This window comes from Suricata suricatta, chromosome 10, assembly GCF_006229205.1.
Source record: "Suricata suricatta isolate VVHF042 chromosome 10, meerkat_22Aug2017_6uvM2_HiC, whole genome shotgun sequence".
Lineage (NCBI taxonomy): Eukaryota > Metazoa > Chordata > Mammalia > Carnivora > Herpestidae > Suricata > Suricata suricatta.
In genome coordinates, this window is record NC_043709.1 from 75,671,482 (window position 1) to 75,693,505 (window position 22,024).

The 22,024-nt window shown below is 38.7% G+C and overlaps 1 long non-coding RNA gene across 3 annotated transcripts in view; it reads right to left on the reverse strand.

Annotated features, from left to right (window-relative positions):
• LOC115305600 overlaps positions 1–22,024 on the reverse strand; it is a 159,787-nt gene that overhangs the window by 119,482 nt on the left and 18,281 nt on the right. For 2 of the 3 annotated variants that reach the window (XR_003914876.1, XR_003914875.1), the window contains exon 3: positions 13,323–13,469. The exons of the other annotated variant lie outside the window; for it this stretch is intronic. This is a non-coding gene — a long non-coding RNA (uncharacterized LOC115305600). The remainder of the gene's footprint in view (positions 1–13,322; positions 13,470–22,024) is intronic. 3 annotated transcript variants of the gene reach the window in all.

The window sequence follows — 22,024 nt, forward strand, 5'->3', positions numbered from 1 at the left end:
CCGCCAGCTCTTACTTACCAAGTAAGGCAAGAACACATCGGAAGCTGGCCCAGGAGGCAAGCAAAGAAGGGCTCCACAAAGCAGGACTCCCCAGGCATTCACTGGTTACCAAAGAGACGAGCCTCCACTTGAGGATCATATTATAATGAGAAATGAAGGAAATCATCACTAAGCATATTGGGCTAATCAGTGCCACCTTGGAGGAAGATGATCTGGGGGAGATGTAATCATAGATTAAGAGTAAGAATACCTGAGTACAGACTTTAGACCATAAATAAAAAATAAACTTGGGCTCAAGAACTCCATGGGTATTGAATATCCATGAACTTTTCTCTAGCTGTATTCATGACTTGGGTTTGTGTTTATAAATTTGACATTTGAATCAACAAATTGATTCATATTATACTTTAATAAAAACAGGCTGGTTTTTCTGTTTTGTTTTGTCTTGGTTTGTTTTTCCTGAAATGAAGCAGAACTTATTCGCTAGGTAGTTTGTGTGCCCTGCTAGGGAATGGATACCTATGGCCTCTTCCTGCTTGGTTTGCTTTCTCTGCCTCTTACTAAAGTCCATGAAGAGACTATCTAGACAGGGAGAATATCAAAGAGAAAAGCAATACAAATAACATTTAATATACAGTGGATGATGTGCACTAGGCTTCTTGTGGTGATCATTTTGCAATGTATATAAATATCAAATCATTATGTCATACACCTGAAATTACCATCACATACTGTGTGTGATGGTCCAGGTCAGTAATTCTAGTAATTACCATTATTAAAAGGTTATATTTATATGGTACTTTACAAATTCAAGCATGCATTATACTCTTATTTCATTCATTCTCACTACTGCCCTCTTGAGTTATGTGTCAACAATCCTACTTAAAGTGAAGAAATTGGGACTCAAGCAGGTTAAGAGGCCTTGCTCAAAGATTCAGCTGTGACCTACACCTAGATTGCAGACATGTGCTGGTGTGTCCAGGATAGTCCCCATTTATGCCCATTCTCCTAGTGTAATTATTAATAGCAACTCTTTCACTCTCCAAAGTCCCCTAGTTGGACAATAAACCTTATGGTGACTCTATCAAAACCTGCTTCTTTAGTCGCTCAATTCCAATCTTCTTTTTCACTATTGCTTTGTTTATTCCATTTATACCAGCTCAGGGTGGTTATAATATCAAGAGCTGGCTTCAGACCAGGAGATTACTTCTATGAGAAAGCGCATTTCAGATTGCAAACAAATTCAACCAGTAACTTTTAAAATGGAGAATTCTCAGTATAGTACAGCAGTTAATGATCACGGTCTGAATCCCAGCTCCACTATTTCCTAGTTGTGTAGCTTTGGGGAAAATTATATGGAAAAAATCCGTCAGAGCACCATTAGCCTAAGACTTTATTCAATGTTGGTCTGGAGAAGGCTCCTGAAGGAACTAGAGAACAGTTTATCTTCAGAAAGGAAGGATAAAGAATTTCATAGAATTTTAGCTGGTGTTGAGTAGGAGACTATCAGCCAAAATTCAGCTAGTCTGAGGAATAGCTGGTCAGAAAAGTGTCTTGAAAGAGGAGGAAATTGTTATTGCAGATTAGCAGTATTTGGGCAACTCGAATTTATCAAAATAGATGGGAGAGACAGACAGGGACTAAGATCCTGTGCAAGAAGAATGGGAGAAACAAGTCAGGCAAAGTAGACATACAGGGGCCACGTGGAAAACTCTTGCATCTTCAGGGGCTCTTAGATAAATTTTCCTCTCCAAAGCTCAATGTCCTCACCACAAAACAAGAAGATATGCAGTACATACCTCCTAAGTTGTTGAGAAGAGTAAATATGTTATTAAATATAAAGCAGGTAAAAGTCACTGACATAATTCATTTGGAGGGGGGAGAGCCACCAAAGGAGGCTTAGATTGACATTAGTGCCTCCTTAATTTATTTTTTTAAATTTTTTTTAGAGGGAGAGTACAAGTGAATGAGGAACAGAGAAAGAGAGAGAATCTGACAAGGGGCAGAGAGGAGAGAAAGAGAAGCAGGGCTTGTGTTCACCTGAAAGGGGGCTCATGGTCACCAGAAATGGGACTGAAGATCACCTAATGTGGGACCTGAACTCATCATGACCTAAGCTGAAGTTAGATGCTTAGTGACTGAGCCACCCAGGCGCCTGCCTTCATATTTTTAATAAACTCTCCCACATACATCCTTTGATGTGAAAAATGACTTGTTCTGAAAGAACTAGTTCAACACAAATCCCTATGACACTGTGCCATTCACCATCCCTCTCAAACCAACCAGGTTGCCATCTCTTTCTGGATCTTTAAGGGAGAGCTAAGGGACTTTCTCAAGGCTTTCTTGTATATGCATAATAAAATCATCATTTTTTAACTTAGGTTACATATTATAGGTCCATAAATAAAATACAATCTACTACAGAAGTAAGTTTGAGGAAAAAAATCAATTATTCATAATAAAGGATGAAAACTTCAAAAGGTATATGAGGTGAGGCATAGAGAGTATCCATAGAGATCATAGAGTCAAGGAACTTCCCAAGCTGTAGTTGGACCTCACCCACTCAATAGATTGGAACACAGACCGGTGACTCACAGTAGTTTAAAGGTGTTTTATTTGTTATTACTCATTACTTAGAGATTTTATTATATTTTCTTTAGGGGAAAAGAAACTCCTTTTTTCCTTTTTCTTTTTTTTTTCCTTTTATTTTTTTTTAGCTCCTTGAAAATAAGGTAGACTTCTTCAGATATCAAAAGTATTCATGACTAGTCCAATAGCTCTCATTAGCACTAAGACTAAAAGAATAGTGATTAACTCCCATCTGCCGTTTAGTAGTTTCGTTCCCAGAAATCACAAATTTTCCATTATTTTCTTGCCAGAACCATCCAAATTCTGTCTAGAACCAAAAGCTCTAGTGATGTTAACAGTTTCTATTGAACATGCTACACGTTTTTACACTGTCTATACAGCAGCACAAAGTAGTTATAGATGCAGGTGCTACTATTAATCGAGGTGGGGAACGGTTGCCCATTTTCCCCTCTGTCCAAGATCAGTCTCCCCTGAAGTCAAAACTCACCTAACAGAAAAGGAACTTCATGTTTTACTCCATGGAACAAGTATCAGGGAGAAAGGTAACACTTTTTACAAAGGCAAGTTTGTTTCTAAATTCAAGGTTTATATTTTTGGCCTCAGACTATCCCCATTCCATCCCAACATTATACAAATGTTCAACTAGGTTTTCCCCATTTTGATATTTACTGGTTTATGATAAGTGTTTCATTTCATTTTACTCCTTTATATTTGCTGTATTTTAAGTTGAACAAGTTTTGCTTTTATAAGAAAAAAGATAAAAAGTAATTTTTTTTAAATGTGCATACGTACAGGTTCACACAGTGTCAAAAAAAATGATAAGGTAGATAATATGGGCAAAAGGGTTCTGAGAAAAACAGATGGGAACTAGGGTGGCCAAAGATGCTTCGTAAAGGCAGTGGGATTGAAATGGTCTTAAATAGAAGCAATATAAGTTAAGAGAAGAGGAAAAGAGGAATGGAGGACCGGGGGAAAGAGAAATGCAGCAAAGCATTGTGAAGTTTATGTGAAGGGGGTACTTACTTTGTCTCAAGTGTAATATTTACTCAAAAGAAGAAACGGTACGGATATAGGACCCACACTATAAAGAGTTTAGAATTAGGATTAAATGAACTTTATTTTGCAAAACTCAGACACAAATTGAAGAACTGACTAGAGTTTAAACTTGAATTTGCAAAAGAAACAAGTGAGTACAGAACTGACTCACCTATTTGAGAAAATCGAAGCCTTTGAATAAAAAAATCACAAGGTCAGAAGATAACTCTGCTGGTTCTATGGTAGTCAGTAATTCTGATTAGATAGCTTTTGGGTCCATTTTGATAAAAAAGAAAAACAAAGCGTTTCTGTGTTTTGAACAAAAAATAACTTTACGGCTTATCTTAGAATTCAAGGCTTTTAGAATATTGCTGTTTTTTTAAGACTTGTCTTAGAGTACCATACTTGTAGAAATGTCAGCTTTTGCTAGGCTTTGGTACAGGATGGGCTTCATCGGATGTTACTGTGGATAGGGTTAGACAACAGTTTTCTTTGCCATATTATATAGACTAGAGTATAGAGCTTCAAACATCAGGGAGGCTTCAAGCCGGGCCACAGGGCAGAGCTGTGACCATATAGGTTGTGAACTGCACAACTGGAGGGGGTGCTATGTACATAGTGCCCCCTGGAGTTATACAACCCAGAATCTGCTCAGCTGTACTTGGAAACCGAGGGGCCAGGCGAGTAAAATCAGTGAAGGAAATGACACACCTAAAGGATTCCAACTAATTAAAAACAACCACAATGTTCAGAACACTGTGGAGCAATAACATGAATTTGCAGACTATATCCAGCCTTGGAGCTCTATTTTGCAACCTCTGCTATAGGACATAGAAACAGTCACTATTTTTGAGCAATGTAATGATACATTTAAAAGGTCTATAAAATGAGTTATAGAGAAAAAAGGACTAGAAAGAAGGAGACCAGTAGGAAAACTTACTTCAATAATCTAGAGTGGAGGAAAAAAGAGCCTGGCCTAGGCCTATGGTAATAGGATAGAAAGGAAAGAGTTCTTAGGATTCAATGATAGAATTCAGATTTGATTCAGTCAATTCAGATGACTTCCCACAAGAAAAAAAAGGGCAGGGGGAGTCCAGAGTAATGCAAAGTTGTGAACCTAGGTTCTTAGGAAAAGACTTGGAGAAAAAAATATTTACCTTTGAAACAAATTCAGATATTTTTTAAGAAGATTTTTAGGAGAGCCTGGGTGACTCTGTCTATTGAGTGACCAAAGTTTGGTTTCAGTTCAGGTCATGATCTCACCATTCAGGAGATCAAGCCCCATGTCTGGCTCTGTGCTGAAGGCACAGAATCTGATTGGGATTCTCTGCTGACAGCTCAGAGCCTGGAGCCTGCTTTCAATTCTGTGTCTCCCTCTCTCTCTGCCCTTCCCCCACTCATGATCTCCCTTTCTCTCTCTCTCTCTCTCTCTCAAAAATAAATAAACACTAAAAAAAAATTTTAATAGGAGGAAAAGAAGCAGAAAAGAGGGAGAAGGGAATTGGAAAAACTATGCAAAAATGTTAACAGTAACTATCTTTAAGTAATGTGGTTACGAGTTATAATAATTCTCTTCTTTATACTTATATGGAGTTTCCAAATTTTCTACAATGAATGTGTTATGTTTATCACTAGAAAAAAAGTTTTAATATCCTAAGGGACTAACCTTTTACATAATCCATAAATTAAATCTCCATTGTTTTGTTTTTGTGACAACTATTTGCAATGGCAAATGCTAATAGGTTACCTTTCCAGTGTTGGGAAAACAGATCTCGTTCTAGGGTGCTAAATACAATCCTTGCAATCTCAAAGAAATAAATATTTAATATTTTCCAGTGATAAAAACTTGTTTTAGACATTATTTTTTGATTCAAAAACTAATTTCAAATGTGTTAATAGTTTTGTTTAAAAGACATGATTTTCTTTTTTTCAGCATTAGCTATTAGCCTTTCCCAAGTTACATTCAAGACTTTAAGATCAATTGAGCTTTAGCCAAAAACATAAAAATTCAAGGTAAGAAGAAATGATAATATGGGCACCTGGGTGGCTCAGTTGGTTAAGAGTCTGGCTTCAGCTCAGGTCATGATCTCATGGTTCGTGGGTTCAAGCCCCACGTCAGGTTCTGTGCTAGCTCGAAGCTAGCTCAGAGCCTGGAGCCTGCTTCAATTCTATATCTCCCTCTCTCTCTGACCCTCCCCTGTTCACACTGTCTCTCTCTGTCTCTCAAAACTAAATAAAAAACATTAAAAATTTTTAAAAAAGAAGAAATGATAATAGTATAAACAATAAAAATAATATGTTTATAGCTTTAAAAAATAGCTTCACATATATTTGATCCAGGGCTCATTTGACCTCTAAGAAAAAAAATAGAATGTAATAACAGCAGGGTTTTTTAGCTCTACGTTGTGGAGGAGACACCGAGACTCAGAGAGGTAAATATCTTGCTGAGTATCACACAGCTATGAAATAGTAAAATCAGAATTCAAATCAAGGTCTTCCATTTCCAAGTACTATAATTTTTCCTATAGAGTATTAATGGGAAACCATGAAAACTCTGTCTTGTCCTCCTGGTTAGACCCTTCTCTGTACTGACAGGAGGGCAGGTTAGTTTGCCACCTTTGTCTGGCCAAGCTCCAGACTCTCACTGTGGTCCATCCTTCTCCAAACTAGTGAAACCCAAATTACAACAAAAGAGAATAGATAGCAGAGCACCTGGGTGGCTCAGTCGGTTAAGCATCCGATTTCAGTTCAGGTCATGATCTCACCATTCCTGGGTTTGAGTCACACATGGGGCTCTGTGCTGACAGGTAGCTCAAAGCCTGAAGACTGTCTTTGGATTCTGTGTCTCCCCCTCTCTCTGACCCTTCCCTGCTCACACTGTCTCTCTCTTTCTCTCTCTCTCAAAAATAAAAAAAATTAAAAAACATTAAAGAGAATAGGTAGCAATAAAAACAAAAACAAACAAACAAAAAGCACCTCTCTGGTTGAAGGGGAAAAAACACTCTTTCATTTCTTTGAGGTATATTTGGCATATTAAACTTTGTACAATGATTTGCATATAAATCCTTCCTAAAATGAATACAAGAGTAAATGTCTAAGACAAATAATGTAAATGACTTTAAATTTACAAGTTTATTAATGTAATAAGTCACATCCACCAACAGAATAATTGTTTATGCATGAATCTTATACTTTAAAAAAATTTTTAATGTTCATTTTTGAGAGAGAGCGGGCACAAGTGAGGGCAGAGAGAGAGGGAGACACAGAATCTGAGCTGTCAGCACAGAGCCTGACGTGGGGCTCAAACCCACGAACCACAAGATCATGACCTGAGTCGAAGTTGGACACCTAACCAATTCAGCCACACAGGTGCCCCTACATGAATCATATACTTATCATTAATGATTAAAAGGGGGCACAACTCTCTTGGATGACCTGAAGCAGAACTTCAAGAATCAACTTCAGTTCCACTGGGTTATATCCTCAAAATTAATTTTTCCTTCATACTTCTTTTATATGATCCCATTTGGCAGTTACGCCCATTTGCTCAAGAATTTCTCATTGGTCTGTGATCAAGGGTATCATTTGTCTTATCTACATTCTGCATGTAAACATGATTTTTTGCTTTGAACACAAGTTTGGCTTGATACATTCTCAGACTGTTCTTCATGCATGCAAGGGTTCTCTGTATGTATCTTTTTTTTTCTGCCTGGATTATTAACTTCTCAAGTATACTATTTGGGTATTTGTTCATGCTTTTATGCTAACACCCATATTGCTTTGCTCAGTAAAGCCTTATTGTTGGATAATTTGGATAAACTAGCAAATAGCTCATCTGTCACTCTACTGTTTTAAAAAGCAACACTGCTTTCTCTAAAGTTTAAAACATTATAACATTATAACAGTCTCTAAAATTTAAACATTTTTCAAATGAATCATTAGATGGATACTAGCTAAGAGGTAGTATGACAAATTCCAGTGGGATGTTACAAAAAGTAGGAGATTCCAAAGTGGGGTTTTTTGAGCAATAAAAACGGCTAAAGTCTGGTTGTAAGTTAGAATGTGAAATATTTTAAGATACCAAGTGTAAGCAATAAAAGATAAGCTTAAAGAATAAGAACTTGTAGGGGTGCCTGGGTGGCTCAGTCGGTTAAGTGTCCAACTTCAGCTCAGGTCATGATCTCACGGTTCATGGGTTCGAACCCCACATCAGGCTCTGTGCTGACAGCTCAGAGCCTGGAGCCTACTTCAGATTCTGTGTCTCCCTCTCTCTCTGACCCTTCCCTGCTCACACTATGTCTCTCTCTGTCTCAAAAATAAATTTTAAAAAACATTAAAAAAAAAAAGAAAAAAGAATAAGAACTTGTAAAACTGACCAGATCTGGTAACTTCTCGGAGAAAGCAGAAAACATCCTCCTATGCAAAGCCAATCCCTGCTACATTATGTATCTACTTATGCTGATGGGGTTCAGAACACACTATCCCAAAATATGATCACTGAGTGTTTTAAACTAAAGGAGTTTGAGAAAACAAGCAGAAGCAAGATCACTTTGACCTTCTTCCTACCCGTCTGCCTTCAAACAGGTCACAAAGCCCTCATGTGAGAGGCGCCTTCCCTAAATGTCGTGGGAAGGAGCATCTTTATCTCCAAAGACAAAAGGACACTAAGAAGAATCCAAACAAACAGGCCTTACTGAGTATGCTACTATAGTTACCTCATACTCCTTTGTCTATTCCACCCCTCCACAACAATCCACTCTTCAGCAAACCTAGCATTAAACACTGAGGTCTGTTTCTCTGGGTCTTCATTTCCTTATGAAGACTCCTGTGTCACATAACACGTACTAAATATATATGCTTTTCTCTTGTTAATCTGTCTTTGTCGGATTAATCTTCAGACCCAGCCAGGGACCTTAACAAGGTTGAGGAAAACTTTTTCCTCCCCTACACTGCATAGTAAATTACGGGGACTTAGCAGCTTAAGACAATAAACACTTACTCTCTCACACCATTTCAAATGGTGAGGAATCTGGGAACAGCGTAGCTGAGTGTTGCTGCCTCAGAATATCCCATGAGGATGCAGCCAAACTGTCAGCCAGGGCTGTGGCCATATGAAGGCTTAACCGAGCTGGAGCATCCCCTCCCAAGCCAGTCACTTGGTTGTCAGCAAGAAGCCTCGCTTCCTCACCATGTGTGCCCTCTTCAAAGGATTGCTTATGAAATGGCAGCTGGCCTCCCCTGTGACAAATGACGAGGGAGAGAGAGAAGGCGCCAAGATGAAAGCTGCAGTGTCTTTTATAACCTCATCTGAGAAGTGACATAGCATTACTTTTGTTGTATCCAGTAGGTCACAAAAGACCATCCCTGGTCTACATGGGAGAAGGTGACACAAGGGTGTAAATACAGGGGCACAGGGCTCATTGGGGGGAGGGGCATCCTGGAGTCTTGCTACCTCCCTTCATTTGTACCCTTTATTATCTTCTCTGGCTCCCATCACTCTTGGGCTCTTTCAACTTAAACTATTTTCTCCTTACTAGCTCTTCCCCTATCTTGGTTCTAGACACTCTGACACTATATTCTGAAACTTCACTTGTATACCTTCTTGGGAAAAAAGAAAAAACAAAGTCCTTTCTAAACTGCTCTTCCTTGATCAATTCTAGTTACCACTCTGTCTCCATGGCTGAATTCCTGAAAGAGAAGTCCACAGACACACTTCCTCACATGGCCCACAGAAATCTGACCTGTACCCCAACTTCTCCACATTAGGCCCTGGGCTGACAGCTCAGAGCCTGGAACCTACCTCAGATTCTCTCTCTCTCCCTCTGCTCCTTCCCTGCTCTCTCTCTCTCTCTCTCTCTCTCTCTCTCTCACTCTCTCTCTCTCAAAAATAAACAACATTTAAAAAACATTTAAAAAATGTAAATTCCAACACTTTCTCAGTTCTTATTTAATCTCTGCATCATTTGTTTTCCATGAATTTCTTTTCCATTGGCTGCTGTGACACCATTCCTCCCTAGCTTTTGTTCTAACCCTTTCTTGACTATTTCTTACTTCCATTGCTGACCTTTTGCTTTACCTCTCTGTAAATACTGGTGTTCTCTACAATTCAACCCTCACCTCTTTTTCTTATTATCCTACTCTCCATGTATTTTTTCTATTCCAGTGGCTTTCACTACAGTCTCTATGCAGCTAACTGCCAAATCTAAACCTCCAGATTCCTTCTCTTTCTTGAACTCCACACCATTATAATAAACTTCTTGCTTAAGAGTGTGAAAGCTCCAGGGTGCCTGGGTGGCTCAGTCAGTTAAGCATCTGACTTCAGCTCAGGTCGTGATCTCACAGTTTGTGGGTTTGAGCCCCGTGTCAGGCTCTGAGCTGTCTTTGGATTCTGTGTGTGTCTCTCTCTCTGCCCCTCCCACACTCATGCTCTGTTTTTCTGTCTCAATAATAAGCAAACATTACAAAAATTTAAAGAAAAAGAGTGTGAAAGCCCCACAGGTTTCTCAGTAGATAGATGTGTTGGCTCAGTTTGAGGAGATCAGTTACTTCTGAGAACTTTGTAATTGGGAGGGGAAACCCTAAAAAAAGTATTCTCATATATATATACATATACTTTTTTTTCTAGAAAGAGAGAAAGTGTGTAAGTGGTGGAGGGGCACAGAGAGAAAGGGACAGACGATCCAAACCTGGCTCCCTGCTGACAGCAGCAAGCCTGATGTGGAACTCGAACTCATAAACTATAAGATCATGACGAGCAAAAGTCAGACACTCAACAGACTAAACCACCCAGGTGCCCGAAAAAGTATTCTAAAGAAGACTTTATCTCCAAAAAGAATTTTATCCATTTGGCACAACCTTTAGTGCAAAGGCATGATGGAGTGTGATCCCAGCAAAAGATTTCTCTCTCTTCCTAGAAGAAGCCACCAATTTATCCACCAAGCCATTGCTACTCCCAGAACCTTGCTACATCTTGTCCTCCTGGAGAAATTGTCCAGCGAAGACCAGCTTCTCCCTGGAATGCTCAGGGGTTCAAACCTAAACTTCTCCCAAACTATTGTCACAAGTCCACGTTCTGTGTTGTGTGTTGTGTGTGGTCAGCACGGATGCTGGGTCCACAACCTGCAGCTGTTGTTAATGCAGCTGCTCCTGCTGTCCTCACATCCTCACACTTCCACCATATAAATGTGTTGTGAGCAAGAGTTCATCAGGCTCAATAACGTCATGATGCCCGGTCACACAGTACCAGGCAGCAGCCTGCTGTTCATATGCCTACAGGATCAGAAACATTTAACCTTTCCACGATGGTATGTGCTCCTCTCAGGGACAAAACTAGACATCAGATGCATAGGTGTTTCCTTTTATTCAAGCCACAAACCTTATTTTTGCCAGTGAAATCACTGGCATTGAGACTGAGTACCCAGAATTTCTCCATATCTTGGAGCCTCCAGAGCCTCATTCTAAGACTAATGAAACCATCTCTGTACCCCAAGCCCATCTAGTCAAAGAGACTGCCAGAAACCAGCCAGCAAGTGCTACTGCTATTCTAAGGTATAAAACTGATCAGGGATCATAAGAAAAACTCATGTTTCAGAGCACTTGAGTGGCTCAGTCCATTAAGCGTCCAACTCTTGAGTTTGGCTCAGGTCATGATCTCTCAGTTCCTCAGTTCAAGCCCCACATCAGGCTCTGCACTAACAGTGTGGAGCCTGCTTGGGATTCTCTGTCTCCCTCTCTCTCTAACCTCTCCGCTCGTGCTCTTTCTCTCTTTCAAAAATAAATAAACATATAAAAAAATAAAAAGAAGAAGAAAAATCATGTTTCATCCAGGGAAAAATATCAAAACATTGAAAAACTTTAGTAGTTGTAGGGGGAAGGAGTTGTAAAATAAAATGAAATTTTAAATAGAAAAAATTTGATGGGGTGCCTGGGTGGCTCAGTCTGTGGAGCGTCTGACTTAATTTCATCTCAGGTCATGATCCCAGTGTCGTGCGTTCAAGCCCCATGTTTGGCTCCATGCTGAGCATGAGATTTTCTATCTCTCTGTCTGTCTGTCTGTCTCTCTTTCTCTCCCTCTGCCCCTCTCCCCTACTAGTGCATGCATGCTCTCTCTCAAGTGGGAAAATAAACAAACAAACAAACAAATAAATAGAATATTTGAAACATATGTACTGAGAAAATGCCATGTCCAATAAACTTAATTCTAGTCCTAGTTTATTTATGGTGAAAAGGCAGAGAAGAAGGAAAGAAGGAAGAAAAGGGAAGAGTAAGGGAAAGTGAGGGGGGAGGGAAAGAAAGGGGAAAATATACCCAAAAAATCTTTTTCTAGAAATTAATGAGAAAATACAAGGTTTGGTTCAGATACTCTGAAACTACCTTTGCAAGTTAGTCATGATTCATCTCATAGTGCTATTTTTTTAACTTATTGAGCTTGCATAAACTTAAGGCTCATGTTGTTTTATACTGATATGCTTGCACTTTTGTTATTTTGAGAATGCTTTAGACTCCTGTGACCAAGATATAATTCACAGGTGAAATATAAAATATTAATAAGGGGATTAAGAGTATACTTATCTTGAGCACTGAGAAACGTACAGAATCGATGAATCATTATATTGTACACCTGAAACTAATATAACACTATGTTAAGTATGCATCAACTTAAAAAGACATAATTTGCACCCCCTACTACATTAATTATTTAGAGCTGCATATAATCTTGATGTTCTGATGTGTAGCTGGGAAGAAGGCACAAAAAGTTTCAAATAGCGTCTCTAGTCCTGAACAAACCAGAAGCACTGTGATCCTGACAATTGTACAGAGACTGAATAGTACTGACTTCCACACATACCAGAAGCCCACAGTAAGATGGTAAGGTACCAGATACAAAGTTCAAGTCCAATATTGTCAAATTAAGAGGAAGAGGTTAGGCAGCAGAGCAGACTACAGCCTCACTCCATCAATCTGCTCAAAGGAACCACTGAATTACTTCAAGTATTACAAACACTTACTATAGGATGCATGCAATAGGAAGGAGCCTCTTACCATTGTCATCAACGTTGTCGATGTGGGATGGCTTTGATTATATATGTTTTTTCAAAAGTTTATTCTTATGAGCTGGGTTTAAAACAACACAACACTAGCATAAATCACAAGATCAATAAAACCTTCCAAGATTCTGCAAACCTAGTACCTCTGTCTCCTTGACATTCTCCTGTTATGCTTAAGACAGGCTGTTGAGATTGAGGGGGAGGCTAAATGGACATCCTGAAGAAAATTATAAATGTCTGTAAAATCTGCTGAGGGAATTTTGGAGAAGCAGGTGGCCCAGAACAAATAAGAAGACTACCAAACTCTGGTGGAGGTTCACCTGAATTTAGAGGTCATGGACTTACTGTGGCTCTTACAGGCCAGAACCATTAGGCTTGTTTTCACATTTAATGCTCATGACATCCATGTATGTATATGTAATTTGTCTTGATTATACAGAATTTAAGTCACTAATATAATCTTCCACAGCTAGTTCATTAGGGTTTTGTGGTTGCAAACAACAGAAAATTGCTCTGGCTAATAGAAGATAAAAGGAATTTCACTGAAAGGATATGTGCAAGCTATCAAAACAAAGGGGAGGCTAATGAACCAGTATGTAAAGGACAAAATGTTTTCACAGGTCTTGGTAGTAGAAACAAATAGCTACCTACGTGAATCACTTAATGTCTTTGGATCACTCATTCCAGGGTCCAGTTCCAGCGAGAGAGAAACTGTCCTCACAAGGCTCATCTGTTTAGGGGAGCTGCCTCCAAGCCTGGACCGTTGGACAGATAATTCACTAAAGGAGAATTGTGATTCTGTTGCCAAAAGAAAAAGAAGTTGGATAATGGTGAGCAAAAATTAACAAATGTCTGCTGCAGATAAAAGAGCAGAATTAAGATCTGAATCTACATTTGTCACATGTAAAACCTAATATGGTATCTTCTTTGCCAAGTTGCCTCCTAAGAGGAATGAAGAAGATAGACTGTTGTTTGGGGTTTACAGTATAGCTGGAACAGGAGAGTAAGAATGTGAGAGGGTCGAGAAGCCTGCAAATAATGATGGGTGGTAGGACCCCCAAAAAGTGAAAGTGAGGCCAGGGGCACCTCGGTGGCTCAGTCAGTTCAGCATCTGACTTTTGATTTTGGCTTAGGTCATGATCTCACAGTTCATGAGTTCGAGACCCACATTGGGCTCTCTGCTGGCAGCATGAAGCCTGCTTGGGATTTTTCTCTCCCTCTCTCTCTCCCTTTCTCTCTTTCCCTCCCTTGCTCACATGCTCTGTCTCTCCCTCTCAAAATAAATAAATAAACTTAAAAAAGAAAGAAAGAAAAAAACCCATAAGGTCAGAAGGGGACTTCAAAACTGGGAGAACTAGAGGGAGAGGGTGGTAAAACAGGGGAAATGAAGGCATTTCTAGGTGTCTTCTGAGATGATGCCAGAAATTCTCTGATGTAATCCAAGTGAGAGACATGTCCTGAGAAACTGAGGTATGTCATGATGGATCCTCAGAGAACAAATAAAGTTCCAATTGTGTTTTAGTTTCTGATACAATCAGAAGCACACTAATTATTTTGTTATTGAAAACTTAGGGGCGCCTGGGTGGCTCAGTCAGTTAAGCATCTGACTTTGGCTCAGGTCATGATCTCACAGTTTGTGGGTTCGAGCCCTGCATCAGGCTCTGTGCTGACAGCTCAGAGCCTGGAGCCTGCTTTGGATTCTGTGTCTCCCTCTCTCTCTGACCCTCCCCTGCTCATGCTGTGTGTGTCTCTCTCTCAAAAATAAATAAAAACATTTAAGAAAAACTTAAGCAGGAGGGAGACAGTTCATTGTCACAGCCATCTTAAAAATAAAATCTGCTTCCGAGACGGAACAAAGGAAAAATGAAATCTATATTGATCATAGTATTTACAGTGAAGACTGTCTGAAGAATATTTTATGAATGAACTTATTTTCCTACCCACACCTTTCCCCAAAGAACTGTGTTATGACTCAAACAAAAAGAGCGTTCACAAAAGCTTAGAAGCAAAACGTTTTCGGTGCCTAAAGATAGTCCTACTGATACAAAGAAATTGAAAGCAAGTGTCTTTATTTGCTTTGTATTAAAAGGAAGGAAAATACACCAGAGGAATCTACCATTTATGAAAAGATTAAACACATTAACCTGAACCTTTCTGGAGTGTGGGCGACAAGAAATGAGCATGATTATAAAAAGGCAAAATGAAGGGTCCTTGTGTTGATGGAAATAATCTGGACCTGAACGGTATCAGTGTTAATATGTTGGTTGTGTTACTGTACTATAATTTTACAAAATGCTACCACTGGAGAAAGCCAGATAAAGCCTACATGGGATCTCTCTGCATTATTTCTTACAATTGTATGTGAATCTATCATTATCTCAAAATAAAGTTTAAATAAAGAGAAAAACAATAGGGGCACCGAGGTGAGTTGATTGAGGATCCAATTTCCACTCAGGTCATGATCTCACGGCTCATGAGTTTGAGCCCCGCACACAAACACAAAATGAACTTTCCTAGCTAAGGGGAAGAAGAGTTATCTCCACCCCTTGTATTTCAATACACATTTAAACTAGTATTTAAATTAGACCAAAATGGTTCTCTAACCTGTCTACTCATTTGTTCCCCAATGACCTCAAACTTCCTGGAAAATTGAGAATCACTGAGCCTCTCTCCACCCCTCGTTTACTGTTCCTAGGGAAGCTGGGGAGCCTAAACAGCTCAGCCCTTCTCCACCCGCTCTAGTCCTGCGTTTTGCGGACAGCTGTCAGCTTTCCTCTCCTGGGCCTTAATTCCATTGGGAAGCCTGTGTTGTTCAACTGCACCAGTGACTACTAGGTAACTCTGGGGAAAGTGTGAGAGTGCCCACTTGGCCATGTCTTTCAGTCAGCTTTATGAAGGTGATAGTTTGGCCTTAGTTTGTCTAATTCTGTATCTCTTTCAACTGATTCTGATTTCTTTTTTTTTAATTTTTTTAATGTTTTATTTATTTTTGATACAGAGAGAGACAGAGCATGAGAGGGGGAGGGGCAGAGAGAGAAGGAGACACAGAACTGGAAGCTGGCTCCAGGCTCTGAGCTGTCAGCACAGAGCCCGACGCGGGGCTCGAACCCATGAACGTGAGATCTGACCTGAGGGAAGGTTGGAGGTTTAACCAACTGAGCCACCCAGGTGCCCCTCAACTGATTTTGATTTCAAGAGAAAGAAAGGGCTAATATTTTTTAGGTACCTGGTTCCTGCAAGAAAAGGGTTTTCAGCTGGTCTGAGCTCCTACATCAGATGAAGGGACCCTGGGGATATGACCTTAGATTTGCCTTCTTGCCACTCTGCTCTCCGGAATGTAGCGAAGTAAGATAAACGTGGAATGTTAGCAGGTCAGGGTGCACCTGGCTTAGAGGCGCATTCATTGCGAAATCTCTCACTAATGAGTTGCAGCTGCACTGGGAGGCATGTGGCTTGGCATTGACTGCTGAGGACACTGCAACAAGCAGGGATTACACACAGGTAAGGTACAGACAGGGTGGCTGTCATAAGGTGAAGCTTTCTGCACCAGGTTTGCCCTCATATCTTGTGACTCTGCCCTGAGGAGTGGAGGAGAGTGGGAGCCACACCTACCTGTCACCAAGTATTACATAACACATGTAGCAAGTTGTCCACTAAAATTCTAGCACCTGGTCCCTGCTCTTCAGTAACTGGACAAAGTTCTTTGTTAAGTTCATCTAGTTCTTGCAGTCATTCTGTGGGTTAGCACATCTATTACTTGTTCCAACATGGTTCTCCATTTTCCTTCCCTTTTTAGAGATGTAGGAAAGCTAACTTGCCTTCTCAGATGTCCTTGCCATTAGAGGTGGCCCTGTGACTCAGTTCAGGCAAATAAAATGTAAACCGACTACTATTTCCGGTACTGCCTCTTCCACTTCATTCTTCTTGCCTGGGACACATGCATGATGCTGGAGTCTTACTGGTCACTGCCAAGTATGGCACACAGCAAGACAGAGGGGTCACTTGATGGTGGTGTTGAGCTACCATACCAGTCTTGGACCTCCCCATCACCAAGATTTGGGGAGGATGTCCTGGATTATCCAGTTGGACCCAATGTGATCATAAAAGTCCCAATAAGGGAAAGAGAGAGGTATAAGGAAGGATCAGAGAAATATGTGACAACAAAAGCAGAGGCAGAGGAAAGCTATGTTGCTGGTTTTGAAGGAGGAGGAAGCGGGCAGTGCGGCAAGGAATGTAGGCAACCCCTAGAAGCTGGAAAGAAACAGCACTGTCCCCTGAGACTCCAGAAGGAATACAGCCTTTCCAACACCTTAGTTTTAGTCTTGTGAGGCCTGTGTCAGGTTTCTAACCTACTGAACGATAAACAATAAATTCTTGTTGTTCAAACCACTAAATTTGTGTAACCTGTTACAGTGGCAATAGGAAATGAATACACTATATTAAGACCTCTTAATAACACATTATGGTTATTATTGTTATTAATAACAAGTTGTTTCCTATCAGTGCAAGATACCTCTAGTTTTTAAATCCAGGGCAGGCAAAAAGAGACATAACTTATTTTTTAAGAATTAAAAAATATCCCCAGGAACCTAGGAAAAGACTGATATTATTATAGTCATGGTAACAAACACCAAAGATGGTTTTAAAACTATTTAATTGATCGGCGACAACTTACTCCAGTAAACACACCTCAGGAACAGGAAACATGCTTCTATAACCCATATTTCTAAGGCTGACTTTCAACTACTCCTTCCTCAGTAACCAATACTTCCCCCAAATTTCCCATAAAACCTGTATTTGCTTTACTCAGTGAGACTGTGTCTGATCAGCACAGCCTTCCCTTATTTAAGTAAGCATTAAATTCAGTTTCTAGGTTTCACATGTTGGTTGACGATCTCATCCTTTGAAATATTATATATTCTTCTTAAGACAAACTTATTCTAAATTTAACAAGGGTCAGGGAAAACAGTGCCAAGTTTTGACACTGTTAAGTGAAATTAGTTGGAAAAGCAGTATATGAGAATTTGTTTTGATTATGGGAAAAAATATTTTTAGTTTTTTTAATATTTATTTATTTCTGAGAGAGGGAGAGAGAGCACACACAAGTGGGGGAGGGGCAGAGAGCAAGGAAGACAGAGGATCCAAAGCAGGCTCTGCACTGACAGCAGAAAGCCCAATGTGGGGCTCGAACCCACAAACTGTGGGATCATAACCTGAGCCAAAATCAAGAGTTGGACGTTTAACTGACTGAGCCACCCAGGTACTCCTTTTATGTGTTTTTTTAAAACTCCCGGTTTGTTCCTATGTTTGTATTTGAAAAACAAAAATCCTAAAACTCATGATCCCACCATCTTCATTTTCTAAATATTTAAAAACGTACAAGTCCTACTCTCCTTCCTACTAATCCCACCCAAAAGATGTAATTGCTAATAACAATTTTATGTATACCTTCTCAGATGTAAACTTAGGCCCAGAAGTGTTATAAAAACGTTATTTTAACCAGTTGCCATGGTGTTGCTAGGGTCTTTGGAACATATTTTATATGGCTAAGTATAGTTTGGTATTTTAGCATGGTTGTGGGCTTCTTAAGAATGGTAGCCAGGACACATTCATCTCTCCATAACAAGTTACATTACATAGTAAGTTTTCAACAAATATTTACTGAATTGAATTAAGAACTAAATTTCTCTAAGTAAGATTCCATTTAATTTCTGGCATAAGGATATAATACTTCGTCCTAAGGCAGTAGAGATGCAGATACTGAGTCCAACTGTGGTAGCCTTTTGGGGAACTTAATGTTTAATGTTCTAGGACAGAACTGCTCAAAGAGTAGTCAACTAGTGGTGGGTTATCAAATATTCAAAAAAGTTTGGCCATTTTAAGGGAAAAACAAAGAAGTAATTTTGTTTACACACAGCTCATAAATATGAGGTTAAGATTAATTACTTATTGGGGTGCCTGGGTGGCTCAATCTGTTAAGTGTCCAAGTTCAGCTCAGGTCATGATCTCATGGTTGGTGGGTTCTAGCCCCATATAGGGCTCTGTGCTGACAGCTTGGAACCTGAGGCCTGCTTTGGATTCTGTGTCTCCCCCGCCTCTCCCATCCTGCCCCTCCACCACTCACTCTCTCAAAAATGAATGAATGGTAAAAACAATTTTTTTGAGAGTAATTAATTCTTTTTACAGAAATTCTCTTTAGTTTATTATTTTAAACATAGATATGATTTTTATGATTCAAAATTGAAAAAGGTTGGAACACCTGGCTAGCTCAGTTGGTAGAGCATGCAACTCTTGATCTCCGGTTGTGAGTTTGAGCCCCATGTTGGGTGTAGAGATTACTTAAAACATAAAATTGAGAGAGAGACAGAGACAAGAGTGTGAGCAGTGGAGGGGCAGAGAGAGAGGGAGACACAGAATCTGAAGCAAGCTGACAGCTCAGAGCCCTATGTGTGTCTCGAACTCATGAACCATGAGATGATGAGCTAGCTGAAGTCAGACACTTAACTCTCTGAGCCACCCAGGTGCCCCTATCTTATTTATTTTTAATTGGAATATTGTGCTTCTTTTTCAAGATTGTTTTAGCTCTATAAGGCCCCATGCAATTCTATATGAACTTTAGGACCAGCTTCTCCATTTCTGCAAAAAGGCAATTGAAGTTTTGACCAGCATTGTATTGAATCGGTAGGTTACTGTGGAGGAATAGTGTCATTTTAACAGTATTAGGTATTCCAGTCTATGAATATAAGTGCTTGTTCAATTTCCAGTCTTCTTTAATTTCTTTCAATGACATTTTGTTTTTTCACTATAAGCCATTCACTTCTTTTGTTACATTTATTTTAAATATTTTGTTCTTTTTAACACTATTGTAAATTGAATTATTTTCTTCAGTTTTGGATTGTTATTACGAATGAATAAAATACAACTATTTTTCTACATTGATCCTATATCTCTGAAACATTGCTAAACTCATTTATTAGCCCTACTGGACTTATAGATTCTTTAGGACTTTCTGCATATAAAATTATGTCATCTACAAATAGAAATAGTTTTACTTCTTTTTTAATCTAGATGCCTTTTATCTTATTTTCTTGCCTAATTGGCTTGTCAACAATGTTGAATGGGAGCAGCATACTTATTTCCAATATTTTTTAACTTCTAATTTTTCCCCAAATTATAAAGATAATTGTACTAGCTAGGAAAATGTTAGTGGAAATAGTAATCATTTTTTTTTTAACTTTCTGTAAATGGGAGTGCTTCTAATATTTTCCTATAACAGAAGCTAGCTTGGGAGTTAAAATAGATTTATGTAAAGGAAGTATATTCTGTTCTTATTCTTTTACACACATTTTGATTCAAAAGTAGATTTTAAGTTTTTATCAAATTCTGTTTAAAAGTCTGTGGAGCTGATTTTGTTTGTATCTATTCATAAAATATATGTACTAATATTTAATCACCTTTGCTTTCCTGAAATAAACCCCATTTTGTCATGTTATTCTTTTAAGATACTATAGAATTCCATGTCCTAATATTTTATTTAGTATTATTTCATCACTCAGCGAAATTAATGGGCATTTCCTTTCCTTATAGTCTTTGTCAGATTTAGTATATAAATGATTCTTGCTTTATATAAAGAACTTGAAAGATTCCTTCTTTCTCTGTGTGCTGGAATAGCTTAAATAATTTTAGGTTCATCTGTCCTGTAAGCTTGCAGTATAACAGCCTATAAAAAGTGCTTTTTTTGTGTGTGGGATAGCTATTTATACTTTTTAGGTAGTTAATTTGTTTAGACTTTCAGTTTCTTTTGAGATCCGTTTGGTATGTTATGGTTTCTTTCTCCTTTTTTTTTTTTTAAGTTTATTTATTTTAAGAAAGAATGAGAGAGAGGGCAAGCACGAGTAAGCAGGGGAGGGGCAGAAAGGGAGAGGAGAATCCCAAGCAGGCTCCATGCTGTCAGTGCAGAGCCCCATGTGGGGCTCAATCTCATGAACCATGAGATGATGACCTGAGCCAAAAAAGTCAGATCCTTAATTGAGCCACCCAGTCACCCTGGTATATTATAGTTTCTTAAAAACAAACCCATTGTACATAGAATTCCCAAATTATTGCATCATGTATATTTGTGGGGTTTTTTAAATTAACATACTTAAGTTTTTCTTTTTTCTTTTTTTAAGCAACCAGCTCATGGGTTAATTCTACCAGTTCTTTATTTTACAGTTAAGTAGTTTCTACTTTTATATTTTTAATATTTTCTTAGATTTATTTTGCTGATCTTTAATTTCATTTGGATACTTATTTTATTTGTTTTCATTCTTTCTTATTAGTTAATGTGAAATTTTCTAGCTTTTTTGTAATTTATTCACCTATGGATCAGACCTACTTTGGAATATATACAGAGCTATAGTCTAAGATATGTTTGTATCTGATATATATGTGACTTATATCCACTTAAAAACAAAATCATTTAAACAGACACTGATAGCCAGTGACAAAACTGGTCAAACTTAATGCTTGACATAACTTTAATTTGCTAAAGGACAGCTAGACTCTGACCTTTATGCAAACTTTCTGCACTGTAATTGTTTGCTCCAATTCAGACACAAACTCCATCCCAAGTGCCTAACCACCAACTAAAATTTCTTACCTTGATCTTCTTGCTTTTGCATATTTGACACAGTTCATTAAATTCGAGAACCACCCTCCTTGTAATTTTTAAAAAGTGTTTATTTATTTTTGAAAGACAGTGTCATTAGGGAAGGGTTAGAGAGAGAGGGAGACACAGAAACGGAAGCAGGCTCCAGGCTCTGAGCTGTCAGCACAGAGCCCGACGCAGAGCTTGAACTCACAACCATGAGATCATGACCTGAGCTGAAGTTAGACGCTTAACTGACCTCCTTGCAATTTTAGTGTATTCTTTCCTCTTTCAACAGCCACCTGTTCCCTGGTCTGTGCATATAAAAGTTTTGCTTGTCCATGCTTCTCAGAGATGTTTCTTGCTTAGGATTTGAGTGTCTCCCTATTACAATAGTTCCCCTTAATAAATACTTGCCTTGCTAATGTCCAGACTCGTATTTTTGTTTTGACACTGTAAGAGTTTAAAAGATACTTTGATTTCTAGAAACTCCATTGAATTTGGATTATAATTTTGTTGCTAGTGATTTTTTGCTTATTAAATATAATATTTATGTAAGTAGTAGGTTTTTGAAATCCCCTAGTACAATCCCTAGCTATTCTCACCAAATTGTGACTTACTATAAAAGTATTTAAAATGTTTCCTCTGAACACTCTTTTAGCAGTGTCACATAAATTCTGATGTGTCATGTTTTTATTACTGTTTTATCTAAATAGTCTGTAAT